Source organism: Numida meleagris, chromosome 6, assembly GCF_002078875.1.
Source record: "Numida meleagris isolate 19003 breed g44 Domestic line chromosome 6, NumMel1.0, whole genome shotgun sequence".
Lineage (NCBI taxonomy): Eukaryota > Metazoa > Chordata > Aves > Galliformes > Numididae > Numida > Numida meleagris.
In genome coordinates this window covers 23,011,154-23,027,362 of record NC_034414.1, presented here as the reverse complement: position 1 = coordinate 23,027,362, position 16,209 = coordinate 23,011,154, and the positions used below count along the sequence as shown (strand labels likewise).

Below are 16,209 nucleotides of genomic sequence, written 5' to 3'. Positions count from 1 at the left end.
GGGAGAGGAGAAGATTAAGTCACATACATGCCTGAAGTTATATTTTATATCAAATGAACAATTAAGAGATATGGAGTGTTTTTAAAGGTGAATCTAACAGTAAGGCAATGCGTAATTTTTGCAGAGCAATTTTTCTATAGGGTTTTCAAGGCATGCTGTCAGATTGAAAACAAAAGATAACACTTGGCCATATTTTTTTAAGATGAGTTAAGATGAATGTCCCCTGTACCAAGGAGAGAAAGCTAAAATGATGAAGATGACGGAGCTGAGACAGACTTGCTAATATGAGATATAGATGGAAAGGAACCTGTACCTGATAATGCAATTTGAACTATGGAAAGTAAAACAGTGGATGATGGAGGTCCATCTACACAACAAATTGTGTGAACTTTGTGAAGCTCTGAGAGTAAGCACTGTCTGGATAATGTTGATTTTTTTTTTAAACTCCCCTCATTTCCAAAGCAAATGTTGGTTGAACAGTTGATTGTTACTCAGTTGAATGTCTCACTGATAAACTGGTGGCTAAGAACTGCTTGCTCCTGCTGTCAACCACAGTAGCATTAGCTTGACAATATTTTGTAGGATACAGAACTTTGCTAACAGTAACAGGGAATTAGATATTGAAAGGGGTGATCTTTTGAAACTTCTACTTTCTACTGCATAAAGGAATGAAGCCAGAAAAGCAAGTGTTCTCCTAAATCAGTCTTCAGATTATATATTAAGAGAAAAAAAAAATTCATTGTATTTATTTTTCAATAGAGTAAATCCCTAGCAGAGGAAAAAGAAGAACTCTAGGAATGAGTTTCTTCAAAGATATGATCATGAGGAATACAGAGAGGAAATACAGAAGTATCAGTTGTCATAATTTCTAGGCTACATCTGCCTAAGATCTTAAAAGGCTATTAGGATGGGTAGATTATGTGCTGATTCATTTAGCTATGGTAACGTTAAAATGATAAAGTTCTACACAATAAACATTCTGACTGTCGTGATCTGGCTTGACATGCTTCTGTTGAGTAAGCGCAAATTTTGTTCATTGAGTCATTTAGGAAGGATGACAAGACACGTTTAAGAGAAAGGCAGTAAAGACTCAAATGTAGCTATATAGTTCCTCAAAATCTTCAAAGAAAGCAGAATAGAATTCATGATGCACCTATTTATTGATTTTAATCTGCAGTTAATTGACAATACTTTTGTCCTGCAGTATACCCGTTAAAGAAAATAGGATTTCCAAAGTAGGAAATCAAATAGATCTTCAAAATCCTTCCTTCTGGTGCTTCTTCTTGACAGAAGTGATAAATGGTTATTCCTTTCTTCAGGTGATTCTCATACTGTAAACACTGACCTGCTTTTTCTCTGCTACAAGGCAAGCTGCCCACACACTAGCAGAAGTAAAATACATGTCCTCTCTGAAACACTGGAGCTTGTTGAGGCTATTTATCTGGCACTTCATTTGTGTGTGTCATAGACATTTGAATTGGCACAGCTTTTGTGATTTCACTCTTCTCCTTTCTCCATATCAAATATAATTTATACTGGGAATGAAAAGACTTAACGAGAATTAATACTGAGGCTTTATTAATCTTTTAAGTGATGAGATTCAGGGTTATTTTTTTAACCAAGGCAACTATGGGTTCTCTAATTGAAGGCATTGCATGCTAATTAGAATCACACCAATAATTCTGCAGAGAGCAACAGTTCTAATAAGGAAAATCATGGAAGTGGAACATTTCTAAGCAGTGCCATTAAGTTTCTTCTAGCAGGACTCAGATAATGATATAGAAAGAAGATGAAAATAGGTGTTACATTTGGTTTAGAGAAGTCCTAAGCTGGGCTATAAATAGCATATGCATCCCCATGGAGATACTGGGGAGAACCCTCTCCTCATCTACCTCTTTCTTAGAGATAGTTTACCATTTTCAGAGACTGATATAATTGGTTAATAAAGAAGGAGTTGTGGAAATAAGAAAAAATAACATTATCCTAAATATATTCATCAGAGTTTCAATTGAGAGAGCTAACTTCTTTTTCTATCCAATTTAGTTTCTTATTCTTTTATTGCTTTGGAATTTGTAGGTGAATGAACATAGGCATAATAACTTACAGGAGTTGGTTCATTTAAATTCCTAAATGGGATTGTGTGTGTTGTTTGCTGTCCTCTAAAGATCAAACAAATCTAATAACATGAGTTTGAGTGATGTCAAAATATCACTCTTGCATTGTTGAAGCTAGCTACTCTTAAAAATATATTCAAGGAAAAGATAATTAGCCTCCATCTAGGGACTACCACACAAATGTCCTTCAGTGAAAAATCACTTACACTTTCAATATATCTTGAAAGGCTTTATTAAAGCATAATACAAAATTCTTTCAGAGCACTGACACATGCCAGAGGGCAGATTAATAAGAAGTGGATAGCCAAGCCACCTGCCTGATTTCTGAACTTAGAATTTGCTGGAGACTTAAGAAATTGCTGGATGAGTCAGTAATTTTTCATTGCCAGAGGTACAGAATCTTAGAATTTCTTTGACTTCATGTGCACTATAAAGGGCAACAAGAGAAAAGCAGTCTTAGCTGCAGGGACATTTGTACTGCTTCTGGCTGTAATGTCAACATAACTGTCACATTTGTCACCTGATACGGTAATTATGTGTATCTTAAAGAGGAGGCTGTTGAGTATTGTGGATTCATCCTCATGGCTGCTTAGCTGGAGTAAGAAAGATTACTATGGAAAATTACAAATAATTTAAAAATGTCAACTATCATATGATCAAAACTACATCACTATTTTTTTTCTGAGCTCTTAAATAGTTAGTATAGCCATACTTCTTTGAAAAGGTATGCTAGTAAAACATTTGCTCTGCTGTGATTGATTGTATATCCAATTTCAGAAACAGATAAGACTAAATAGCTAGCAGGTTTGGTGATGCTTATTTTTCAACTTTTCAGATGTGTCTTGGGTAAAAAGCTATGAAAATGTTACTTTTTCCTCAGAGCAGCACTGTGTTCCTTTCTTGCATTTGCTCAGCTGTTCTCAGCTCTGTTGTTGATGGAAGAATTCCTTTATTTCTCTCCTAATTGCAGACTAATGCTAACTGTAAAGAAAGATTTATGTGGAGCTGCTTATCAGACGATCCAAATCAGCTATCACCAGTTGTGATGCAAGCTGGCTCAGTATCATCATATGGCTGTTATGTTAAAGGGTTTGTCTGAGGAAGCACCTGAATTTTAGGTGATTTTTCTTCCTACTTTTCCTACCTAAAAGCTTGACACTTGTAGCTGATCTTGGAAATGTTTTGACAAACCAGCAGCTAAAATCTGTCTATTACATCTGAGTGTTTAGAGGGTTGTTACTTTAAGAGGAATGGCAGTAGATATCCAGGCCTCAGTGTAAATTTGTCTAGTGACTATCAGGTGATAGAGGTGAACAGACTTTTAAGTAGAAGGATTTGAGGAGAGAAAACTGATGAAGTCTCTCAGCTGTATAGGTAAAGAGGCTCCTCTGAGATTGCTATGGCAGTTTAAAATAGTGACAAGAAATATTTATCTTCAAATCCTCTGATTAGAGGTCTGGACATTGTTTCCTCTGACTTACAGATGTTACTGTAATAGCTTCTTGAATATTCTATATCTGAGTTGAGTCATAATCTGTGTCCTACTACACAAGTAATTGTACTGCAAAAGGCTTGTAGTTGGAGTGAAGAGTTGTCCCTAGACAGCAACCCCTCTAGAGGAAATATAGTCTAGACCTCCTAAATTCAAGGTGCACTTCCCTTCAACATCTACACTGTTGGCATAGAATCAAATCTTTATTTTAGAGTAGGAAGTTGACACCGTAAGCAACTTCCTCATCCTCAGGACATGCAGATTGTTTACTGGAGATGCTGCTTCCATGGCATTTTTGTATGGCTTTGCTCTTCCTCTGGGATTCCACTTTTGTGTGAATCCTCCCTGTGCAGTTTCTTGCATGATTCTTGTCAGTCAGTTTTTTATTTTATTACTGCTACTTTTTTTTTAAGTGAAAAAAGGTTCAGATGCCCACACTTGTTGAAAAAGATTTCGCTGATTGTTAAAGGTTCAATTAGATTGGCTGCTGAAGATATTTCATTTGTCAATAATATGATAGTAGAAGTTGCTATCTCTTTGTAATTTGGTTCCACAGTGTGAAATCAGGGTAAATCACTCTAGAATAATGACGAGATTCTATCTGAAAAGAGTTTCAAACTCATGCAATGTTAGGTAGAGACTTCTGACCAATTTGAGCTTGAAAGCGTTTAAACTCAAGTAGGTCATTGCTGTCCACAGGCTGGAATAGTGTGCCTAAGGTTTAGGCTTCTAACTTAAGGACTGCTGAGGTATTCCTAAAACATCTCAAAAAAGAGCTGTCTTCCCCACCCCAACTCCTCCAAAATGATGGTATCTTTCCTTGTGTTTGGGAGCAGGGAGCTCATGACAGGTCTCCTCCCCGGGCTGTAAGCATCTGACTCCTGAATCTGGAGGACCTTCTTCCTTTTCAAGATAGTCTGTTATTTGGTGCAACTGGGCTTTTCCTTACTTCATACCTCAATTGAATTGAGAGCTTAATGGGGAGTAGATGAGACTGAATACAGTATGGGGAATTCAAACTGAATTTCAGCTCTTTCAATCTCACTGTAGGGAAGGGCAAGAATCTTCCATTGTGTGGCCAGATGTGTTATGCTAGAACAATTAATCTGGCTTGCTCCTACTGTTTTCCCTTCTCAGTGGCCCCTCAGAAGACAAGAATCAGTGGACTATAGGCAGAATAACTTGTGCTGGCAGTATATTCCCGGTCACCCTGTACTTCAGTAACCTTGCTGCCGATCTTCCTCCTGTCTCTATTGTATGGCAGATGACATGACAGACCACAAATGCTGTTAAATTGTTGGGTGCAGATTTGGCTATGCGGCATGACCACTTGATTCTCAAGCCATGTCATAGAGATACTCACAAGGAACCACTAGATGTATGCTTATTATGTTATCAATGTAGCATATTTTCATCCTATGATCAACGTTGAATATGCTGATATTTTTAGAGTAACTGTGGTGTCACTTTGCCTTTGTAATGGGATGGATGGGGATTCTTGAGCATTAGTGCTTCCATCAAAGCCTATATGACTTGTTTTCTTTAATAATAACTCACCCTATTGTGGAATATAAGGTCTGCAAAAACTGTTTTCTTCTTATATTTACTAGGAGATCTGAAGAAAGTAGCTTAGAGGAAGCAAATTTACTACCACATCTAGTTCAGTTCTTGCCTACAGAGCTTGTCTCAGGTCAGTGCATACACAAATTAAAATTCTCAAATGTGACAGATGGTATTTGTTTTTGGTGAGTGTTCTCAGTTGCTTGCTGTGTCCCTTCAAGAAGTAGCTTTAAAACGAGCCCTTGGATTTGACAGCAGGGAAGTGAGTTCATCACTGGGGAGAAAGGAGCCTGTTTTGGGGAGCAGGTTCCAGAAGTGTAAGGTATGACAATAGGAGAGTCTCTATGTGGGCCTGGGAGGCTGCAGCCTAGAGGGACTGAGAGACTCAGGGCAGACAGCATGTCCCTGAGATAACAGAAGGAACTTCTTTGTGATCAGAGGAGACTAGAAAAGTTCAGCACAGTTCAGAAAGCCACTGAGTTATCCAAAGCTATGCCTACAAGCAATGATCTATCTCCAAGGACACAATGGGCAGAGGGCAGAGTTGTTTATGAGATTGTTTTACTTTCTATCTCTTTGATGCAATTGCTTTGAATTTTTTTACACTCTAAAGCTGAGTTTCCTGCTTTTTTTTTTTTTTTTTTTGATGAAACTTGTCCCTTCTTCTGTTTTGTCTCTGAGGTTATCTTGCTATAGATAAAGGTCTAGGCAGATTCAGGTCAAAGCTCTAACCAATATCAGCTTCCTTCAAATAAATAATTTCTGGTTATTTACTATCTTTACAGTTCCTGTCTGTAAAGGACACCCTCAGCTGATCTTTGGAGTGGCTTGCTGATAGTTTTGGCATGACTGTAGAACTAACTATAATTTCCTGAAAGTGAAACCTTTGCTCTGCAGTTTCTGCTGTGTTAGTGCTTCCCCCTGTACCAACACTGCATCTTGTTTCAGTGGCCTTTACAGAAAATGCAAATTTTTCTATTCTGGCCTCTGTATTATTCTTAGCCGCTCTTATACTTACATGCATAACTCTTCAAAGCATTTGATGACTTGGCTTGTTTGAAACATGCAATTCTTTTATTTGGAGTGCAAGTAGGAAGAGATCTGAAGAACACAGTTGAGTTTGAGTAATTGTGGGCAGCAGAGTTCTTCCACTACTTCACAAAATTTGCCAAGATGTGTGGGTTGTGAGAGGAAATGGAGTCTAGTGGTTTGAGGGTAGATTTCTCAGCCTTCTGTGGGACTAGAGAAGTATTTATATTGTGACTTAGGACTGTGATGTGATGGATTTTACCTGCTTTCCCCAGTTCTTTTTACTCAGCTCTGAGTTTTCTCACACCCAATCTTAGCATTCACAAACTTGCGCAATGACACACAAGTGAAAAAATCTGCATGCAGTAAACTCACAGAATTTTTTAGATCATAACATTATTTAGGGCTGTAGGGAATGTGGGATAGTTGCTTGTTATGCAGCAGTGCATCTTATCAGCTGGTGCCCTTGCCTTGTTCAACAAGTGATAGTTCTATTCTTTTGCTGGCAGGTGCTCTCAGAACTACAAGTGTTCAGTGCGTCTGGCTGTAATACCAGGGGACTGGATCAGCAAGAAGACTGCTATCTCTAATTACTAACAAATCAGAAAATGCAGGGGGAGAATCCTTCCTGCCTTGACTTCTTTCAAGCCATATGCTCTCCCTGAGCTGTAGCAATGTGTAGTTAGCCAGTTAGTGTTCGCTGTTCTCTGCAAAGCTCCCTTCATGGGAGCTCTCAGAAAAGATTCTCCCCCACCTTTAAGTATATTTTTGCAGAGCTTTTATTTTCTATAGAAAATATAGCACAAAGATAAAGAATTAGAAGTATAAAATGCTCAGAATAAGAAGAGAAAAAACAATGAGTAAATCAGTGTTGCTTATTGATGCAGAGAGGTGGGACAAAATGAAGAGGCAGTTTTTCTCAGACGTTGACAGTCTTAAGGTTGACAAGCCTTGAGCCAAGGATACAAAAGGCACATCCAAACATTAGACCATGCTTTCCAGTTTAAGAAGGAGCTGGATGATGTTATGAGGATTTGACAACTACTGTCCTTTTCTATCACGGCCGGACTACTTGGTGCTTGTGAATATTATGTGGATATGAAAGAAAGAGTCTAAAATAATGAATGAGTCAAATCTATGAGAGAATGACTGAATTTTGATAAGATTTCTTTTCCCTTCCTCTGTGTTGTCTCACTGAGTTTATTCACAATAGTTGTGCAACACTGGTGCCAAAAGTTCATTTCAGAAGCACAAAATCATTTTTACACTGCATTAGTATCGTTGATATTATGACATTTAGGGAAGGCAGGAGAAGAAACTCATAATATTTGAATATTTGGTAAGTGTAATGCAAAGCTGAAGAATGAGGAAGGGGGAGGACAGCATTATTAGTCCTTTCCTTGGCATGTCAGTAGGTAGTTAAGGAGGTCCTGTCACAATTCATTCAACATTAAAATTGTATATTCTGTTGAGAGGTGACTGCTTCTATTAACAGCACTTGCAGTCAAGGAAGTTCATTTTTTGAGAAGTGATGCTACATTTCCAAAATAGCAGTGCTGCAGCTACATGCATTGTTCCTGTAGCATTTAATTCTCATTGTCTGTTATGTTTCTCACCTTGAATGTAGTATTAGACTGTAATGTAGAGTCCAATTTTCGGTTTGCTTTTGGGTCAAATACTGCTAGAAAGTAGATCATTCATAGGCTTAGATCATTCTTGCTGCTGAGACTTTCATGGTGTTTTATCTGTGTGCAAAAAGGAGGCATATCAATATTCACAAACTGAAGCGAGACAGAGAAATAGGATTGTGGCGTGGAAAATACAAACATCTAGATCTCTGTCCTGGGCTGATGAATTTCCCCTTAGCACAGGGAGAAGGACACTGTTGTGGTGTTCAACACTGGGTTTATGAAATGCTGTGTGCTCTTTGCTATGTCACAAACCCCTCCGTGCCAAGGGGAATTTTGCCTGCTGTGAGCCATTAATACTGGGGTCATCATCTGCTTGTTTCTGCTCCTGAGTGAACGAAAGGACTGTCTTTTTTCTCATTAAGTAGATCTGCCAATATTTATTTTTAATATCTTTACTAAAAGAAGAGAAAATTATCCTAATAGTTATCCTAGAGACTTTGTCCCCATGAGTGGCCCAGGAAAAGCTGTCAGGCTGTGCAACCATGAAATGAATAATATTTCTACAAAAGATTTTGCTGCATTTGAAAAGGTGACAGCGCAAACTCTTCCTGTGTATTACAGCACTGTGAATGTGCTGATGTTTTTCTGCAGGACAGTAGTGCCCTCAAAATATTAGTCACAGGCACTCATGTAGTATCTTCTAGTACGTAGGATGCTTAATGCTGCTTTCTGATGTAATGTATATGTGTTTTCTCTATTTGGTCATTTGCACTCTCTTTGCAGAGATTTAAAACATAAGCATTTTTATTTTATAGTGTTGCATCTTGGTTGTGCAGAAGCACTAGCTGTAAAAGGTGCAGAGCAGTTCACAATGGGTTTGTCTAAATCAAAAGATCAGTAACTGTCATCAGCTCAGAGAGATGTTCAGTCTCCACTGAAGTATCAGTAGTCTTCAATTCAATACAAGACCAAATACTCTTTAAATGGATAATGATGGGGAGCGCTTGCAAAGTGAAATTCTATACTTGTTCCAGGAAGGAGCTAGTGAAATTGTACCTCACAGCAAAAAACTAAACCACTATTTCTGGCCAGAGAACAGGAGAGCTTGATTTGCATTGCCAGTTGTAAAAATCCAAGATTCATCAAAATATCAAGGTTTCTGTGAGCTCCTTCAGCCCTTCGAGTCTTTTGAGATTTCTCTGCTATTTATAATACATATCTTAGTCATTAGATTGTGGAGGCTGTGTTCTAATGCCTTTTAAAGTTGGAGAGTCAGTGGAAATATTACAATTAACATGAGAACAGTTATTTTAAAACTAACCTTCTGTCAACAAAAAGCCCTTAGAGCTGCTATTTTGCTTGTTGACTGTCATGCCTCTTGTCCCAGGGGAACCATCCCTGGCTGATTGTGCTGTGACACTGACAGCTTTTTGCTGCAGGGAATCTTCATATATTTTCCCAAGGTAAAGAGACAGCAATATTATGTCATTTAAGCTGTTTTGGAGAACAGACACAGTAAGACAGGCAAACCTAAAAATGCAAATGTATGGAAGTGGAACTATGTGGCTCACAGTACTAACAAGTAGCTGTGAAATGCCTGTATTCTATTCTTGGCTCTGTCATTTTCTCGTACAGTTGTGAACTTGTAAATTAACCTTGTTCAGTGACTGCAGCACCATTTAGAAAATGGGAATGGTAATGCTTAGCACCACGAAGGGGCAGTGTAATTCTTTGCTAATTAGTATTTATATAGTGACAGATTCTCCATTGCTCTGCACCTTTGCAGTCATTTACATCTGTGCAAAATGAAGACAAAGAGGCTGAAAAATAGAGTTCTGTTATACCGACTCTGCCAGTGTGAAGGGCTGTACCAGGATTACAGCAGTGGAGACTATGTCTTAATTTTCAAGATACTTTTGCCTGTAGGCATAGATCTATTAATTCAATAGTGGAAGCATCTGAAATAGATATTTTCAAGTACCTCCATCTTAGACTATAGCAGATGAAAAGGTTACTGCGGTGTTAATCAAGGTACAAACTTACAGGACACTAGTTACTTTACTAGTTACATAGGTTTGTGTGCATGTTCTTACAGTGTAAAGTAGCGTATCTGCCAGTGAAAAAGGAACAAACCATATTTGAATTACTGTAGAGGTGCAAAAATTCATACTGTAGCATAACTTTGCTACAACTCCTTGGTACCTTCATATATTTTGATAAGTGTAGTGGTTACATATACTTCTCTTGCTGCAATAATAAGTTTTAGGGATGGTGAGGAACACGGGAGTTGAGTGATTCAAGAGAGTTGTTGGCTTTTGATCTTTTACCAAGTTTCTTCTTTTTATAAAGGAAGCCTTTGGAAGTGAGGATACCGGTAATTTTTACCTGCTGGAAATCTAAGTGTCCCTGACAAGATAAAAGAAACAATACTTGCTCATGATTCTCTACTAGGCAGCATAGAAGACATGAAGACGAACTACCATCTTATTTAATTAATGAAAATGAACCAAGGACACAGGTAACAGAAAAATCATCAGGTTATCACAGTGAGGTGACTTTTTTGTCATTTAGCAAGAAGATCTTGACAGACCCCTTTTTGCAGGCTGACTGTAATCAGTGCCTTTTTGCCATGCTCAGCCTAGCTTTTCATACAACTAAAAACTTTTTGAACTGTTAACTGCATGACGTATTCTAGGCCGTAAAGGAATGAATAAGGAGTACCAGTAGTTTTGGAATTGGTAAGTTATTATTTACTTGCTTGTGTCTCTACTGTTCTGATAGATTGAAGAGACTATGTGACTGCAGTTTTATTCCTACTCAGTTTGGATTTCATTTGCAAAATTGTGGATAGAAGAAATTTTTTTCACTTTTTATCCACTTAACCTTCTCAACGCTTTGTTTTCCATGCAGCGGTGGCCAGAATCTTATATATATTAGTCAAAAAATTGCTTTGGTGCACATTCTTACTGCTTCTTTGATTGTGTGCCTGTCACCAAGAGTCTAGCTATCTGTTCAGAATACTTTCTGATTAATCATGCTCTTCTCATCATACACTTCACTTTTAGAGCATCAGATAATAGTCCTCCTTACTGAGAGTTAAAGGATTCCCAATAAATAGATATTGTGACTGTTTGGAATCCAGACAGTGTGGTGTCCATTAATTAAAGTGATGGGAAACTATTCAGTGAGTGGTTTGTCTCTACAAGATTATCACATTAAAATACTCTTTATAGGGTAAGAAAAACACTAGATGAGATGATGTGATGTAAGCATAAGCATGACAAGGAAGTATGAGCTGATATTAAATGAATGTCCTACCTTGCAGGCTTTGTGATTATTTCCCATCTGCTGTTTCTGCACAAAAAGAAAAGTGTTTTCTTTTGACATCTGTTCTGTGTTTGTGTTTGCTCCTGGAACACATCATGTAATTTAAACAATCCTACTCATCCTGTCATAAAGAAAAGAACAGTGGCCTGCATTGTGTTCAGTTTTTCTTCTGGAGCCCCAGCAGTATGAGCTATAGTTCCTTGTCCAGCCTGGAGCTCAAGGAACAGAATTTCTACTGCTTATCTGTGGAGGCTCTTCTACAGCCTGAAGCCATGGATAATTGGCATTTTTTATTTCAGAGATGAACCAGTTAGAAAATAGCACATTATGCTCTCAATATGCTTTAGTATTATTATTAAGGAGAAGGGAAAATTGAGTGGACTTGGGTGGCAGGAAGGAAGGAGCTAAAATCTGTTTTCTTGCCTTGTTTGCTCTGTAAATTTTCTGAAGATTGGGATCTTTGGTTGTTTCCCCCACCTTGATGTTGAGGCTTTGCAGGAATATCTCCTTGTTTTGTAAAGCTGCAGGATGCAAGGACATAAAAAAAATCTGAGACCTCCAGTTCCATTTATGTGTTGACGGGCATATTATATACGTATACTATGTACTCATTATACACATATTGGAAAGACAGCAGATCAGTGCTCAATAGTGATCTGTCAGTGAGTTAATATAAATGTCAGCAGTTGATTTACAACAAATAGTCTTCTACCAAGGAAAGTTTTTAGGTCTTGAACAAAGTGACATTACCGTGCTTTCCCTTGTCAAAATGTGGGTTTATCCTAGTGACTGAATTACTGTGGTTTAGCAAGTTACTGTAGTAACTGATTTGCAGTATTGTTTATGAATCCACTCTTAGCATGTGAAAAGCAAATTTGATTTAATTGAGTCAGCAATGAAGGAATCTCACAATGAATCAGATTTCCTCATGTTGAGAACAAAATAAGGGTAAATACACAGTGCTGTTCAGCGGAATCACGGTAGCCTCTAAGAACAAAGCAAGGTGACATCAGTCCTTACTCTGGTTGGAGGTGCAGACCACATAGAGAACAGAGAAGCAGTGTAATATACCTGATGTAAGACTTGAATTTCAGGACACTGTTGTTTAGTTTCTGCTTTTCCAGTGAATTTGAAGCATGATGGCAAAAAATCATTACCAGCTCTGCACCTTAGTTTCTCCAGATGTTGTCACTGGATAATAATTCTGAGCTGCTCTTGAAAGACATTTTTATGTATTCTGATTAAAGGTCAAATTTAAAGCCTTCTATAAAGAGAAATTCATTCCGTTTGTTATGTACCAGATTACTTATGAATAGGTGCCTTAACTGAGAAAAATCATCCGTATTTGTTAAGTAGCTGTCTAAACCTAAAATGACTTCTAAGCATGGCTAAAATCAGTGTCATGGTTTTGTGATTTTTGGTTATTGGTATTCCACATCATAACATCATGTAGTGGATATACCTGGTTCTCAGAAGAGAAGGACTACTACAGTCCCCACGGCACTTTGCTCCTTTGTTACCATTTTCCAGCCGGAGGGAAAAGATAAAAGCTCACAGTATAAAAACTTGCAGATCACGAGACCTCGTCCCTTTTTCCGCCCGTCTCTCGTCTTGGCAGCACCTCGCTCTCCAGCCGTCTTATCGTCGGTAGTAGAGTAAGGCCTACCTTGATTTTTGGGACATTCTCTCTCTCTGCATTGGATTTATCAGCTTAAATTGTAATTATATTGTATTATAGTGTGTTGTTTTGCATTCCGATATTTTATTTAGTAAATTAGTTTGTTTCTCCTCAGATTGTTGCCGCTGTTCTTTGCTCTCAGGTCCATCTCCCTACCCTTTTCCCCTTTCCCCTTTTCCCGGGACGTGGGCCTGTGGGTCCCCCATCCCCTTTGTCACGGAATCGGGCCTAATGCCCGTAAACCGTTGACAATCAGATACACTTTTATTCGGAGAATGAAACCTTTTTGTAAAGGTAAAATTGACCCCTGACAAGTTAGTGTGAGATTTACACATCAATTTGACTGTTCTGATTTATTTTTTGCAACACAGTAACTTCCTGAAAACATGGCTAATCATTCAATTTGTGTTTCTTCAACCAGAACTGAAATTCACAGATGGTATTCTGTTCTTCTCTAGTCACAATGTTAAAACTCCAGTCAAAACTAAGATTCCTTCACAGGAAGGGAGGTAACATGAATGTCAGACACAGATGCTTCTCTCTCATCCTTTGGGTAGGAGCAGATATCATGCATGCAATTTGTTCCTGTTCTCATAGGGCATTTAGAAGGACAACTGGACTGTTTCTTCAGCTTTACACCCTGTAACATATTTCCTGAGAGAAGGAAGATCACAGATCTGTGACTGGCAGTTGGAGCTGAAAACAGTAGTTCTGTGATGTCTTTGGCAGCTGGTTGCACAGTCCTTTGACTTTCGTGCACGTGATCTTTCCGTTACGTATTGAGCTCTTCTTCTGGTGGTGGGCTGTTGGCCTGGCGTTTGCCCTGGGACGTGGCATCATTTAGCATGGTCACTGAACACCTGAACACCTTACAGATAGGAAGAGAGACTTTGAATGGGGCTACCCTGTGGAGCTAGGGAGCAGCACAGATCAGATGCCTTTATGGAGTGAGGCTATCATCTGAAATGAAAGGGAGGAGCAACAAAATGGAAACTGAGGGGGAAAGATTTAATTTAGGAGTAATAATTGGAACTTCAAGTCATATATTTTCCCTTTAAATGTCTACAACTTTAAATCCAATTTTGTAAGTTGGAATTTACTATTTAAATTATACTTACACATTTCAATGTATTTTATATCATTTCATTGAAGTCTTTATGTGTACAATGGAAATTAACTTTAATGTGAAACACAGCCTTAACAAAAACATTATTTAGCAAGTCTGCAGTCCTCCGAGATCTGCTACAAGGACAATATTGTTTCAGCTGCTACATTCAACTTTGTCGTAGACTGAGTAAGTTTCTCACACTTTAAGAAATTGAGAGAATTATGAATTGGAGGTAGAAGTACCTGAGTTCCTACAAGCCTCTTGGGGAACATTCAGCCTCTTTATTGTGTCTCATTATCCCATGATGAGCTATTTAAGGAGTTAAGCTGGTTAGGAAAAAAAAGAAGGGTTCAGATTTCCTCTTCAGAAAAAATCTGAAGAATTTTACAGGGGCTCAGATGATCAGTGCTGGCAAGTGGGAGAAAAGGGAGCGCATGACAGAAACTGAAGGAGACACTGTTCCTCTTAGCAGTAACACTATGTATGATTGCTTTAGTCTCAAAACCCCCAGTGGCTGAACAAAGTTACTGCAATTTTATTCACTGAAGTCAAAGTATTTTTAAACTGAACGCACAATGGTGAATAAAATTCCTTTGAAATTTTCCTTCCTTTTGATGAGATTTTTAGATAAGAATTATACTTTTGTTGAAACATTGTCATGAAGTGGTAGGTGGTATATAGTATGTAGACTCCCTAATCAGCACTTACAGACTGATTTCTGAGTATTTCAGGAAGAATGTTTCTGAGATACATCAGGATTTTCTCTATTTTTGCCATTGATTATTGGAGTGTTACTTTGTGTTCAAGTTACTCACTAATATTTGTTTGAAGATCCCAGTTAAATCTATTGAAGGAGATAAATAAAGCCTCATTTTATGTTTAAGAAGACGTAGGAAAAAGAAGCAAACTGCATACTTGCATTTGAATGAGATACTATGTGAGATAATAGTCTAGAAAATCTCATGCAGCCCTATGGCCCAGTCATCTCATGTTATTAGCAAGTAAATGATGAGAATCTCATACTTGTAATTTATACAAAAGTCATGATTTAATAATGAACAATCAGTAGGGAAAGTCTGACATTCAAAAAAAGTTCTAAATCACAACAAAAAGGCAAACAATTGCTCAGTACCCCAGAAATATTAAGTGATTTAATTTCTTTGTTTTTATTTTGATGTTTCAGTGTTTGAATTTAATTTTAAATGTATAAATGAGTAATTGGCTTTTGAAAGTAGTTTTATTTTTCCTTTGTAGTTGTGAAATTGATATTCTCATTGGTAATAGAAAAATAATTGAGTAAACCACATTCAACATGGGGATGCATAACTGTTGTCCTAACTCATAAGAGGAATCTAGAATGGCAATTGCTGTAGCTTAATTTTAAGAGAAGAATATCTGGGGAACTCTACCAGGTAATTAGTACTTTCCAGCAGAAATATTTGAGATGCTCTATTTGGGGCTCCAAAGATGGATAAAGTTCTGACTTTGCTCTTGACGTGCGAAATGCTTGAATGGTTCTCACTGCTTCTGTTCACCCTTACTCCTGAAAATCAGAGCAGCTTCCAGCTGTTCACTGAGCTTTCTCACTGAGCTGCTTCCACGGCAGAATCCTTTAAGAGAAATTATCCATAGATAAGATTCATTCCAAAAGTTATCTCTTATTTGAATTTTTTTTCAAGCTGCTATTTTTTATTCTTTTTAACGCCTTTTCAGTCAGTCTTTTCCCTTTCTTCTTTTTTTAATTTTCTGTTTCTTTATCTCCTTTGCCTGCTTCGTGTGACTTTTTCTTTCTGTGAAGCAGAGAAGCCTGCAGATTTTTCTTGCTTTATTTCTTAAATGAATGTAGTATCTTCTAAGCAGTCCATGCAGTTCACTTTAAGGAAGAATTTTAATGATAGTAAATACATTTTATGGTAACATCTTTTTTTTCCCAGATATGTAAATGTGCCATAAAACCTAGTAAGCATTGCTTCTAAAATAAGCATTCTTTTGTGTACTCCTGAAGGGAGCTGTTTACAGATTTTCATCTGTACCTGACCATGCAGTTCTAGGTTTTGCTGGGGTACCCAGCTGTCTTTTCAATGGCAGACTGTTAACATTTCCTCTTGTGAAAAAGGCTTCAAAATTATAATAGTCCTTAAACCGTCATGGGACATTTCAAGCCTAATGGTCCATCCCAGAGGGGAGTAAAAAATGATAGACTACCACGTGAGTAGGAAGTTACTATTAACATGGTCTTAAGGTTGGAAATTATTACCTTAATTCTGTTG

At 37.8% G+C, this 16,209-nt stretch overlaps 1 long non-coding RNA gene across 2 annotated transcripts in view; it reads left to right on the top strand.

Annotated features, from left to right (window-relative positions):
- LOC110402010 overlaps positions 1–16,209 on the top strand; it is a 101,527-nt gene that overhangs the window by 7,658 nt on the left and 77,660 nt on the right. The window contains exon 2 of one of the 2 annotated variants that reach the window (XR_002440798.1): positions 10,176–10,344. This is a non-coding gene — a long non-coding RNA (uncharacterized LOC110402010). Of the gene's footprint in view, positions 1–10,175; positions 10,345–12,988; positions 15,352–16,209 lie in introns of those variants that run through there. The other variant, XR_002440799.1, reaches the window with a different exon arrangement.